General features: G+C 48.1%; 1 protein-coding gene across 3 annotated transcripts in view; it reads left to right on the top strand.

Moving 5' to 3' along the window:
* Window positions 1-10,581: 10,581 nt before the first annotated feature.
* NRF1 (nuclear respiratory factor 1) overlaps window positions 10,582-12,868 on the top strand; it is a 105,614-nt gene continuing 103,327 nt past the window's right edge. Inside the window, exon 1 of one of the 3 annotated variants that reach the window (XM_037889414.2) lies at window positions 10,582-10,719. The gene's annotated coding sequence lies outside the window, so the exon portion shown is untranslated. The remainder of the gene's footprint in view (window positions 10,720-12,868) is intronic. The other 2 variants (XM_037889416.1, XM_037889415.2) reach the window with 2 other exon arrangements.

Raw genomic sequence — 12,868 nt, 5'->3', positions numbered from 1 at the left:
TTAAATTTAAGGAGGCATTTTGTAGGAAATGGACTTCTAGCATAACTGTAGCCGTGAATGCTCCTTCCACTGCACTGCTCTATACAGCCCGCTTGTTTCCAACACACCAAAGATCAACCCCCATATAAGTACAGCATTGTAACAGACACTTTGTTGTCATCCCACCTGTTCTCCTAAAATAAGCAACGTCAGTGTGTGCATGGGAGATGACTAAGGAATACTCTTGGTTATGTCTACAGTAGACTCTTGTTTTTGCTTAGAAACCTCCCCGCATTGCAGTTTCACTGGCATTCTAGAGCTGGTCTAGACAACACGGTGATGAAAATGTCAGTAAATGCTGGTACCCTGTCTATAGTCGTGCGCCTGCCATTGTTGCCACTAGAGGAATTGCAATGGTACTAGTGCAATGATGGGTAATTTCTCCCCAAAAATCTAATGTGGACAAGGCCTTAGTGTATGTGGTATTGGTAGTTCAGCAGGTTGACAGTGATACCCCTTCCTTGACGCATCATCCCTGAGCCAATGACACAGTGCAGTGTTAAGAGGTGCTAATCTGGTATTATTTATTTGTATTATTGTAGCACCTAGGAGCCCCACTCATGGACGAGACCTCCATTGTGTTAGATGGTGTATAAACACAGACCCGAGAGACAGACCCTGCCCCAAAGAGCTTACAATCTAAGTGGAAGACAAGAGACAACAGATGGATACAAGTAAATTGATGGGGGGTACAAGGAAACAATGAGACAGTATAGGTCAGCATGATCGGGAGTGGTTTTAGCACAACAGCAGCACAACCGTTGTCAAGTTTTTGTGGGCCTCCTGGCAAAGGAGAGTTGTAAGGAGGGTTTTGAAGGAAGACAATGATTTACTTTTGCAGATGTTCATGGGGAGCTTTTCCCAAGTATGAGGGGCAGTATGGGAGAAAGTACGAAGGTGCTTGTTTGAAACAAGTGGGTGATGGATGTTGACATCATGGACTGATTGGAGGGCAGAGTCAACCTTCTGATGATGTTTTCTATTGGATGAGATCTACCACCAAATCCTTGCTCATTTGTAATCATTAAAATTCCATGGCAGGTGCTAACCAATGTTCCCTCTAATTTTTGACAGGCCATGTACACAAAAAAATTCTTCTGTGCAAATAGTTGTGCTTCTGTGCAAATGTTTGTGCGCGCGGTGTTTCGCCGTGTGCGTGGGGTTTAGGATCAGTGTGTTCATGCACACGTGCACAGCTTAGAGGGAACAGTGGTGCTAATCTCTTAGCAGTGACCTAATCAAATTAGGGTATGGTTATGTCTTCACTGCACAGCTGACCTGGGCTCTGATTCAGGTGTTGTCCAAATTCATCTCTCATCCACACATAAAAAACTTCTCACCCAATTTTGGTATATTGTCAGCCCATCCTAGCTGGCCCTTCTAGGTCTATAGACTAAACCCCAAGTGCTGCTTATTCTCATGCTGGTAACCCATCCATTTTGCACTGTGGCTGTAGGCTAATTAACTTGGTGCTGCTAGTTCTCCAGTTCCTCCCGAGCAATATTTTCTTGCCATCTACCCTCCTCCCTTTTTCTGCAGTGGAAGTCAATGGTTCAACTTTTAAACCCCACATTGCGCAGAGCCTGCACAATTGGCAACAGTTCTACACTTCTCCTGTGCTTCCACACCACTGGAACAGAGGAGATAGCATCTGGGACATTATCCTGCCAGCTGGCCAAAGGCTGACACCAAGGTGTGGATAGCCCTTACAACAACAGAGAGAGCCAGGAACTTCAATGCAAAGATTGTAATATAATCTCAGATTAATACATAGAATTGGTAAACTGCTACACCACCCTAACATTGTGCTCACTTTATCCCTTTTTCCCATTTTCCCCTCCAAACCAAGGATGTGGAAATACAAGGCATCCATTTCTACCCTCACTCACCTGGATCCAATCCAGTTATCAGAGGGGCACTTTCTGACGGCTTATACCAAGCCTGTAAGCCAGCCCAGTCATGAATCTATTCTTGGCCAACGTACGCCCTCTTGTCTTCATATGTATTGTATAGTGCACAGCATCTCCCAGTGACCTGAAGGGCATTATATGCACTGGCAGCCAACCAGTTTTGTAGGCAATGCCATCTTGCCTTCTGTTGGACAAATGTACATTCTACCACCATCTTACAACTATGAAACCTTCTTCCAGGTGTTCTCACATCAGGGCAGGGCTTCATGAGCCAGGGCAGCAGAGAGTTGACTGGGTCTCCCAAAACAACAATGGACACAGACCTTCCCTCTCCCCTCCCCACCGCCGCCCTTGATAGTCATATTGGAGGGTGGAAATAAAGTCCCACTTGTCCAAATTTGAAAACACCAGCTCTCTGAAATACACTGGTATCATGCACCCTATCCCTGCTTCCCATATTGGTGTCTATGATTCTCCTTCCATAATTAACTCACATAAGTAGTGAGTAGTATCCTTTTTGATTTACAAACTTATAAGCATCTTGGGGGGGGGCACACAATGGACATATGTGTCCCCAATGGCCCCAAGACAGTTCGGGAAGCTCATTTGCTCAAATTTATTTCTGGGCCATTATCAATCTTCACCACACTTGGGTGAACCACAGCAATAATTGTCTTGCAAACATCCATCCCCACAGCACCGCCATCCCCACAGCACCGACCCTTCACTTGCCAATGCCAAATTGACCAGCAACAGACCTGCAGATGTCTGGGGTAGCCAACTTCCAGATAGTAAATCTGCTTCTGGACTAGTATGGCCTGTCTCAGCTGCATGTCCTGGCACTGAAAGGTGGGGAGCAAGTTCCTCAAAGAAATGTGGCCTTCTCCGTGCAGATGATCTGGGTCCACTGCTGGTCATCTCAGGTCTGAATGATGATGTAATACCAGCACTCTGAGCTTGTAGCCCTGCTCCAGAACCACTGGTCAGCAAAGGGGGACTTCACAGCTATTAAAACTTGCATTCACAGTTTCCACTGCTCCTTGTCTGCATGCAACCTGCGTGATCTCCTTAGCAAGCCACACTGCCATCTTCTCAGAGTGCCAAGTGGCTGTCAATATACCCTCCACCATTTCTCATGCCTTGTTTCTACCTCCTGGTTCTGAAACGAGAGTTGCAGTAATGCCAACATTTGGAACAGCTCATTATCCTGAGCTGGATCCATGCCCTGTGACTGGCTGGAATGGAAGCCACAGACAGACATCTAAAGCAGGCCAAGCCAGAAGTGATTTGCTTTACTGAGCTGGTAGGCTAAGCCCACTTCTGCACAGGAGCCTAGAAAGAACAGACAAGTTCTCTCACCATACACTGCAAGCTGAGCAGAGGTAAGACCTTCAGGGTGTGACCCTAGAAGTCTTAGTACCTCACACGAGTGTGGATGCAGCAACTCGAGTAGGACTATGCAGCGTGAATACTCACACCTGAGCTAGGCTAACTGGGTGCTAAGACTCAAGTGCCCAGCACTCAGATTAACTCTGCAGTGAAGATATACCTTCAGTTAAGTTCATTTTGCATACTTAAAATGCACCTGTGGTTTCACTTGACTATAGTGTAGTCTTCATTTTCTGGCCTAACTGGTTATTTAGTTAGTATTGCTGGGTGCTGCTGAAAAGTTGCCGTGTTTCATTCCAGACGTAGCAACATTTCAGTTAGTGGCTGAAATGATCCCTGTGTATAGTCTGTATATTGGTTTATAAAGTGCTCTGAGGTCACAGGAACATAAAAATCACCATACTGGATGGGACCAGTGGTATAGTGGTCAGTACCAGATGCTTCAGAGAAAGTTGTAAAAGCTCTCCTATTGGGCATTTAGGCACCGACATGCACTGACATGCCCATGGAGAAAATTTCTTTCTGACTCCACGGCAGTTATTGGAAGACTTGTTTTCTGAAGCAAGAGGGTTTATATCCCTTATAAATTTTATTCTATCCAGTCTAACGGCACCTAATTGTTTTTTTAATCCAACTTAGCTCCCAGGACCATTAGAGACAAAATGTGTTATATAAGTTTAAAATCATTACCATAGATATTTTCCTCTGCAGATTGCAAATTTGGAATTTGCTTATGCCTTCATGTCCAGGCTCACTTCATGTCCAGATTCCATCTACAAGTGTTTATAGGATAAGTGATAGATAAGAACTTGTCTCAGCACATCATGACCCATGCTCTTTGCTTCACTGGTGATGGCAGCCTTTTCTGTTCACTTAACCATTTTCCCCACAAACACCTTTATGCTGTCCCTTATGTGTGGAACAAAATTCCCAAACAAATTTGCATAATCACTATCCTGTCCTCCTTCAAGTTCATTCTTAAACCCCACTTCTACTGCAAAGCTGATAGTGTACCCATGTTTATTACTTTTGACCCCCCCCCCATTTATGTTTTGTATGCCCCTCTCATGTCTTTATTCCTATTTAGATTACAAGCTGTTTGAGGCAGGGAGTCTCTTTTATTTTATTTTATGACTATGTGATTTGGAAGTGGAATCTTATGTCTCACAAGCTGGAAATGGGACCCGCTGGTCTCCTCATAAATCGTCTCTCCCAGCCTACCACCACGACCCTTCAATTGGAACCGCCATGGGAATGTGACCAGGCCAGTGTTGTTCAGCTCCATATCAGTGGCCATTTTGGAATCCTTGGGGGTTCCTCCATCTTCCAATCTTTCCCTCACTGTGCCTACTCGGTGCCCTCCTCTAGAAGGGCAGAGTATATGCAGTGGGCAGTTCTGTCTCCAGAGTCCAGTACCGAGCACCAAGAGGTGGCCTTAGAACCAGAGCAACACCTGTAGAAGAAATTCTGCCCTTTCCAGTCTTGGCTTCCTCTTCGTCCCCTCCCAATGAAGTTGTTTTGTCCAGGGCAACTTCACCCTCTCCTGATGATTTAAAAGTTTATCAGGAGTTGCTAAAGAAAGTGGCCGCAGACTGGGGCATACAGATCAAGAAGGTCAGGGAGTCCTCACCTTGACACCTTGCCATCTGTGGGTGCCTCCAGGATAGCTCTGCCAATTAATGAGGTAATACTAGGGCCTATAAGGGCTTTATGGCATCTTCATTGCCTCCCACATCAAAAAGGGCAGAAAAAAAATACTATGTACCCTCCCAAGGTTTTGAGTACCTTTATACTCATCCACCACCGGGCTCGTTAGTCATGACACCGGCTAATGAGAGAGAGCAACAAGAGCACCAGGCTGCCACCCCCAAATATAAAGACACTAAGAAGCTAAATTTATTTGGCAGGAAGATTTATTCAACAGGGTGTTGACATCTGCGTATTGTTAACCAACAGGCTTTGCTGGGGCTGTACGATTTTAATGTATGGGGCTCCGTAGAGAAATTCAGAGATCTACTTCCCCACAGAACATAAGAGCGGCCATACTGTGTCAGACCAAAGGTCCATCTAGCCCAGTATCCCATCTTCTGACAGTGGCCAATACCAGGTGCCCCAGAGGGAATGGATGGAACAGGTAATCATCAAGTGATCCATTCCCTGTCGCCCATTCCCAGATTCTGGCAAACAGAGGCTAGGGACACCATCCTGGCTAATAGCCATTGATGGACCTATCCTCCATGAATTTATCTAGTTCTTTTTTGACCCTGTTATAGTCTTGGCCTTCACAACATCCTCTGGCAAAGAGTTCCACAGGTTGACTGTGTGTTGTGTGAAGAAATATACAGAACATTAGGCAGGAGCTCACTTCCCTGGTCAATGAGAGCAGCCTGGTTGCGAGAACTTCACTGCAGATGGGGCAGGATGCAGCAGACTCGGCAGCTTGAACCATGGCTTCCATGCTCAGATCATCCTGGTTACAGTCTTCTGGTCTCCTCTATGAAGTCCAGAATACTATGCAGGACTTGCCGTTTGAGGGTCCTTCTAGAATTCTACATGGACAAAACCAAGCACTTCCATAAATCATCCCAGCTGTTCATAGCAGTGGTGGACAGAATAAGAGGACAGTCAGTCTCCACCCACAGAATTTCTTACTGGATCACCTCCTGTATATGCATATTCTATGACTTGGCCAACGTCACTCCGTCTAGCAGAGTCACTGCTCATTTGACAAGGTCACAGTCGGTCTTGGCAGCCTCTCTGGCACATTTCCAATTGGACAGATTTGTAGATTGGTAACTGGTTCTTGGTCCACACATTTGCTGCCCACTATGCTGTGGCTCAGGACTCCAGAGATGATGCTAGAGTTGGATGGGTTGTTCTCCAATCTTTATTGAAATAGACTCTAATCCCGTCTCCTGTTTTTATGGCTTGTGAGTCACCAAGAGTGGAATGCACATGTGCAATCACTCAAAGAAGAAAAAAACGGTTACTAACTTGTTCAGTAACTGTTGTTCTTTGAGATATGTTGCACATGTCAATGCCACAACCCACTCTCCTGTCCCTCTACGTTGGAGTTCCAGCAAGAAGGAACTGAGAGGGACTAAGGGAAGCCCTGCCTTTTATATCTGCACACAGTGGCATGTGGAAGTAGGGGGAGCTCATCAACCCAGTAAAAAGTGTGAACTCCTAAAGCACTTTAACACTCTTATGATGGAGTCAGAGACAGTCCTTTTGGCATTTTAGTCTATCTCGCCACCCAGGCAAGCTGGACTATATGATAGATGGTCACTTTACACCAAAGATCACAGCAATATTCAGTTTATTCCCAGTCCTAAGGGACCACTCACTTACTCAGGTCAATTTTACTCAGATCTCAAATGAGAGACAACGCCTGTGGTCAATCCTGTAATACACTAACTAAAGCTTTATTAACTAAGAGAAGAAATAAAGAGATCAAAGCCAGAAACATACATACACAAATGAGGTGCAATTTTAAGTTCAAAAGGTAATAGAAGCTTCTATAATAAGCAAACTTTTATGTCCTTTGGGGCTAACCTAAGCCAAGCAAGTTGGGGATTCGTTGCATTGGTCTTCACACCAGAGAATGTGAGGGAGATTCCCACACCGGAGCCATTCTTTTTAGGTGACAAATCTGAGGACGTGTCCCAGATTGAGGTGTCATTAGAGGAGGTTTTGGAACAAATTGATAAATTAAACAGTAATAAACCACCAGGATTAGATGGTATTCACCCAAGAGTTTTGAAGGAACTCAAATATGAAATTGCAGAACTATAAACTGTGATATGTAACCTATCAATCATTTAAATTAGCTTCTGTACCAGATGACTGGAGGATAGCTAATGTGACACCAATTTTTAAAAAAGGTTCCAGAGGTGATCTTGGCAATTATAGGCCTGTAAGCCTAACTTCAGTACTGGACAAACTGGTTGAAACTACAATAAAGAATTATCAGATGCATAGATGAACACAATATGGTTGGGGAAGAGTCAATGTGGCTTTTGTAAAGAGAAAGCATGCCTCACCAATCTATTAGAATTCATTGAGGGGGTCCACAAGCACGAGGACAAGGGTGATCCTGTTGATATAATGTACTTTTAGACTTTCAGAAAGCCTTTGACAAGGTCTCTCACCAAAGGCTCTTAAGCAAAGTAAGCTGTCATGGGATAAGAAGGAAGGTCCTCTCATGGATCAGTAACTGGTTACAATACAGGAAACAAAGGATAGGAATAAATGGTAGTTTTCAGAATGGATAAAGATAAATAGCAGTGTCCCCCAGGGCTCTGTACTGGGACCAGTGTTGTTCAACATATTCATAAATGATCTAGAAAAAGAGGTAAACAGTGAGGTGGCAAAATTTTCAGATGATACAAAATTACTCAAGGTGGTTAAGTCCAAAGCAGACTGCGAAGAGTTACAGAGGGATCTCGCAAAACTAGGTGACTGGGCAACAAAATGGGAGCTGAAATTCAATGTTGATAAATGCAAAGTATTGCATATTGGAAAACATAATCCTAACTCTACATACAAAATGAGGGGGGGGCCTAAATTAGCTGTTACCACTCAAGAAAGAGGTCTTGGAGTCATCGTGGATAGTTCTCTGAAAACACCTGCTCAATGTGCAGTGGTGGTCAAAAAAGCTAACAGAATGTTAGTAACCATTAGGAAAGGGTTAGATAATAAAACAGAAAAATATCATAATGCCACTATATAAATCCATGGTATACTTCCACCTTGAATATTGCATGCATTTCTGGTCACCCCATTTCAAAAAAGCTGTATTAGAAATGGAAAAAGCACAGAGAAGGGCAACCAAAATGATTAGAGTATGGAACAGCTTCTATATGAGCCGAGATTAAAAAGACTGGGATCGTTGAGCTTGGAAAAGAGGTGACATGGGGAATATGCTAGAGGTCTATATAATCATGAATGGTGTGCAGAAAGTGAATAAGGAAGTGTTATTTACCTCGTCACATAACACAGGAACCAGGGGTCACCTGATGAAATTAATAGGCAGCAGGTTTAAAATAAACAAAAAGAAGTACTTCTTCACACAATGCACAGTCAACCTGTGGAACTCATTGCCAGGGAATGTTGTGAAGGCCAAAACTATAAATGGATTAAAAAAAGAATTAGATAAATGCATGGAAGATAGGTCCACCAGTGGCTATTAGCCAAAACGATCAGGGATGCAAACCCATGCTCTGGGTGTCCCTGAGCCTCTGACTTCCAGATGCTGGGACTGGACAATAGGGGAGGATCATTTGATGCTTGTCCTGTTCTGTTCATTCCCTTTGAAGCATCTAGCACTGGCCACTGTTGGAAGACATGATACTGGCTTAGATGGGTCATTGGTCTGACCCAGTATGGCAGTGGTTCTCAAACTAGGGCCACCGCTTGTTCAGGGAAAGCCCCTGGCAGGCCAGGCCCGTTTGTTTACCTGGCGCGTCCGCAGGTTCGGCCAATCGCGGCTCCCACTGGCTGCGGTTCGCCGTTCCAGGCCAATGGGGGCTGCAGGAAATGGCGCGGGCCGAGGGATGTGCTGGTTGCCCTTCCTGCAGCCCCCATTGGCTGGGGACGGCGAACCGTGGCCAGTGGGAGTCGCGATCGGCCGAACCTGCGGATGCGGCAGGTAAACAAACTGGCCCAGCCCGCCAAGGGCTTTCCCTGAACAAGCAGCGGCCCTAGTTTGAGAACCACTGCAGTATGGCCATTCTTAAGTTCCTATGCTACAATATAGGTAAGTAACCATTTTTTCCTCGAGGGGAAGAAGCATGTACACTGGAGTGAATTGTTTTAGTAAGGTTCTAGATTTTTTTTAAAATTAAATATACATGCTACTATGTATTTATGTTAGAGAAAGCAAGATCAAAGAAATGCCCCTTGGACGTGGAGAGGAAGGTGGTGAGGTTTGTGATGCTCCTTAGTTATTTGAGGAGTTTATTCCACAGTCTCAGACTGGACGCTCAGAAAGTTCTGTTTCCTGCACTGGTGAGCTTTACCCTTATTGTTGAAAGTTACAATGTGCCCAAGGAGTGAAAATGTCTATCACAGCCTTCCCCAGAACTTTAGGCAGTATTTTTGATATCCTGGACACAGGGCATGGAGTGCCTTGGAGATAAGGACTGAGAACTTGAGTCAGCCCTTGCTAACACAGCAATCATAGTTCCTTGCTAGCATGGCACAGCCCTTCCCAACATGCCATCCAGTGGCCCCCATCCTCTCCGTAGGGCTTCGGCTTTCCTAATGTGCTTACATGTGCCTGATGGTAGTTTTCTCATTTCAAAATTCTGTGGCCCTCTCCTTCCCACCATAGCACCCAATGGCCCATACTCTTCACTGCTAGGCCCTGTCTGTCCCACCACAGCACCCAGTGGCCTATACCCCTCCTCCATCCCAGCACCCAATGGTCCATACCCTCTATCACAGCACCCAATGGTCCATGCCTCTCCTCCACCCCAGCACCCAATGGTCCATACCCTCTATCACAGCACCCAGTGGCCTATACCCCTGCTCCACCCCAGCACCCAATGGTCCATACCCTCTATCACAGCACCCAGTGGTCCATGCCTCTCCTCCACCCCAGCACCCAATGGTCCATACCCTCTATCACAGCACCCAGTGGCCTATACCCCTGCTCCACCCCAGCACCCAATGGTCCATACCCTCTATCACAGCACCCAATGGTCCATACCCTCTATCACAGCACTCAATGGTCCATGCCTCTCCTCCACCCCAGCACCCAATGGTCCATACCCTCTATCACAGCACCCAATGGTCCATGCCTCTCCTCCACCCCAGCACCCAGTGGTCCATACCCCTCACAGCAGGGCCCCTGCTCTGCCCTTCCCACTGTGAAGCCTGAGCCCAAGCCCTTGGAAATCCACAGGTCTCTTTCTACTGATTTCCGTGGGCTTCGGAAGAAGCCCAAAGGGTCCAGCTCCCCTTTCCCCCGCTTATCAAGCTGGGGGCTTGACCTGCCTAAGATGGCGCTCCTTCCCCCCTTTCCTCATCGCGACAGGCCCCCGACCTCCCAAACATGGCGCCCGGCGCCCCCTTAATTCTCCCCTTTCACTGTAGGCCCCCGACCTCCCAAACATGGCGCCGGCCGGCACCTCCCCCCCACCACATCCCTCCTAAGGCCGTGCTGGGCCGTGCCCTCCTCATCATGGCGGCGGCGCCGGCCCGTGACGTCACGCGTCCTCGGCCTCCTCCTGCTGCTGCTGCTGGTGCCCGCCTCTCGCTCGCTCGCCATTGCGGCGGCTCAGGGCGAGCCGCGCCGTGTCCCCGCTCGGCTCCCTCCCCGGCCGCCGCCTGGCAGTGGCTCCACGGCGCAGGCCCGCTGCAGCGCAGCCGCTCTGAGGTGAGTGTCCTACCGCGCAATCTCCCAGCTCCTCCAGCCCCGGCGCAGCCGCAGCAACGCGGGGCCCCCGCCGGCTGCCCAGGCACCCCGCTCCGGAGCCCGCGCCGCCGGCTCGGCCTCCCCCGGCCCGGCCGGGCCCCGGCCCAACTCCCACCTCGGGGAGGCGCAGGCCGCGCTAGGCCCGGGCTGGGGAGGCGGCGGCGGCGGGGGGGGCTGGACCCCCCTGCCCCGGGGTGGTCTCCCCGCGCTCGGCTGTGGGAGGGGTGGGCGGAGGGAAAGGCGCGGGCGGGATCCTTCGCGCCCCCCCCTTCCCCCGTGGGGTGACCTGGGCGCTGCTGCCGGGAGGCGAGGGAAGGGGGGGGGCTGCCCAATCTCCGGTGCATCCCCAGCCAGGGGAGGGGGCTGCTCGCCCACCCCGCTGGGGAGCAGGATCCCTGCCTGTGGCCCCCCTTCTATCTGGGGGTGGGGAGGGGGCTGATCTGCCACCCCTCTGGGGAGCAGGATCCCTGCCTGTGACCCCCCTTTCTATCCAGGGGTGGGCAGAGGGGCCGATCTGCCACCCCTCTGGGGAGCAGGATCCCTGCCTGTGACACCCCTTCTATGCAGGGTTGGGCAGAGGGGCTGATCTGCCACCCCTCTGGGGAGCAGGATCCCTGCCTGTGACCCCCCCTCTTCTATCCAGGGGTGGGTAGAGGGGCCGATCTGCCACCCCTCTGGGGAGCAGGATCCCTGCCTGTGACCCCCCCCTTCTATCCAGGGGTGGGCAGGGGGGTCAATCTGCCACCCCTCTGGGGAGCAGGATCCCTGCCTGTGACACCCAGTTCTGGGATGGGGAAAATAAAGGGGGTTGTTCCCCATTCCAGTGGGATGTGACTGAGACCCCTGGCAATCCAGGGAAGAGGGCTGGAAGGTGTTTCTCCTCTCTGCCCCCATGGGAGAAGGGTGCTAATAGCGAATGGGAAAGGGGAAGGAGTGAGTCTGGAGGGACTTACTCCTTCATTCAAGAAGTGAGCTGGCATTAGGGGGCGAGTGGAGGACTTATGTTCCTGGATCTTAACCACTGCTGTAAATGTGAGGTGACACCTGAAGGAGCTTTCTTTTTCCCCCTATCTTGAGCAAGTTCTGCTGTTCTTTGGAGTGAATCATGGGGACAGGTCTGGGTTCTGACTCTTCCACTTCCAAGGAATGGAGAAAAGATGGTTGGGTTCAGAAGCGGGCAAAAGCATGTGTTGCATGAACTGCACTGGTGGGTATTGCACTCGTGTGGCAAGAGACAGGATCCCCCGTGCACTCAGAAAGAGTGGCTGATAGTGGGGAATGCAGTAACCCTTATGTACGAGGAGGTGTGTTTACCTTTTCCAGCCCCCCCCTCCATATCTAACATTGGCTAGTGCAGTAATGTGTTTGCTCCTCGGTACTGATTGCTTTGCGGGTAAGTCTAGTCCTTTCCCACTTTTGGAAATTAGGAAGGCAGTTCAAGTAACTCACGTCCTCTTTTTGTAAAGAGGGTGCATGTGAGTATTTTGTGGCCAAGGTCTTGTTTTGGAGCCACTGTATGGTTTGTGGGACAAAATACAGCCTAAATCATTCAACCAGAATTTTCTTGTATAATATATTCAAAGGGGGAATTTAAGTCTTTAGTTACAAGACAAGAGTATTAGACTCAAAATACTTCCTTCATTCATGCAGGGTCCCTGATTTTTTTATTATAACTACTAGTAATTTCACTTTCAGTATGTAGGGAGATGCACCTTTGGACACACTAATCTTGTAATCTCCTTTGCTCTTTGTTTCACCCATTATGGCCTCCATCAATTCTTGACGATTGACTCTGATTTACTCGGGGCAGCGCTTACAGTTCTTTTTTTTTATTTTAATACAGCAGTCTTCCTGCTGTTCCAACCGGAATTGTCTGATCACTTCTCCTGCCAGGTTTTCCTTCAGTGAGAATATTTTAGGTATTATGGTGACTGCAATCATGTGTGTTTTTAGTGGTTTGCTTATACCAAACATTTATTATCTGACCTCATGACTGATTGTGTTCACCTTTACATCAGCTATAACTTCAGCTTGTGCTCTAATTCATCAACATATTGCTCCAGCATTATAGTGGCTCATTTTTTAAAACCTTTACATTCATTTTTAAAGG

Source organism: Chelonia mydas, chromosome 1, assembly GCF_015237465.2.
Source record: "Chelonia mydas isolate rCheMyd1 chromosome 1, rCheMyd1.pri.v2, whole genome shotgun sequence".
Lineage (NCBI taxonomy): Eukaryota > Metazoa > Chordata > Testudines > Cheloniidae > Chelonia > Chelonia mydas.
This window is presented reverse-complemented; position numbering and strand designations above follow the sequence as displayed.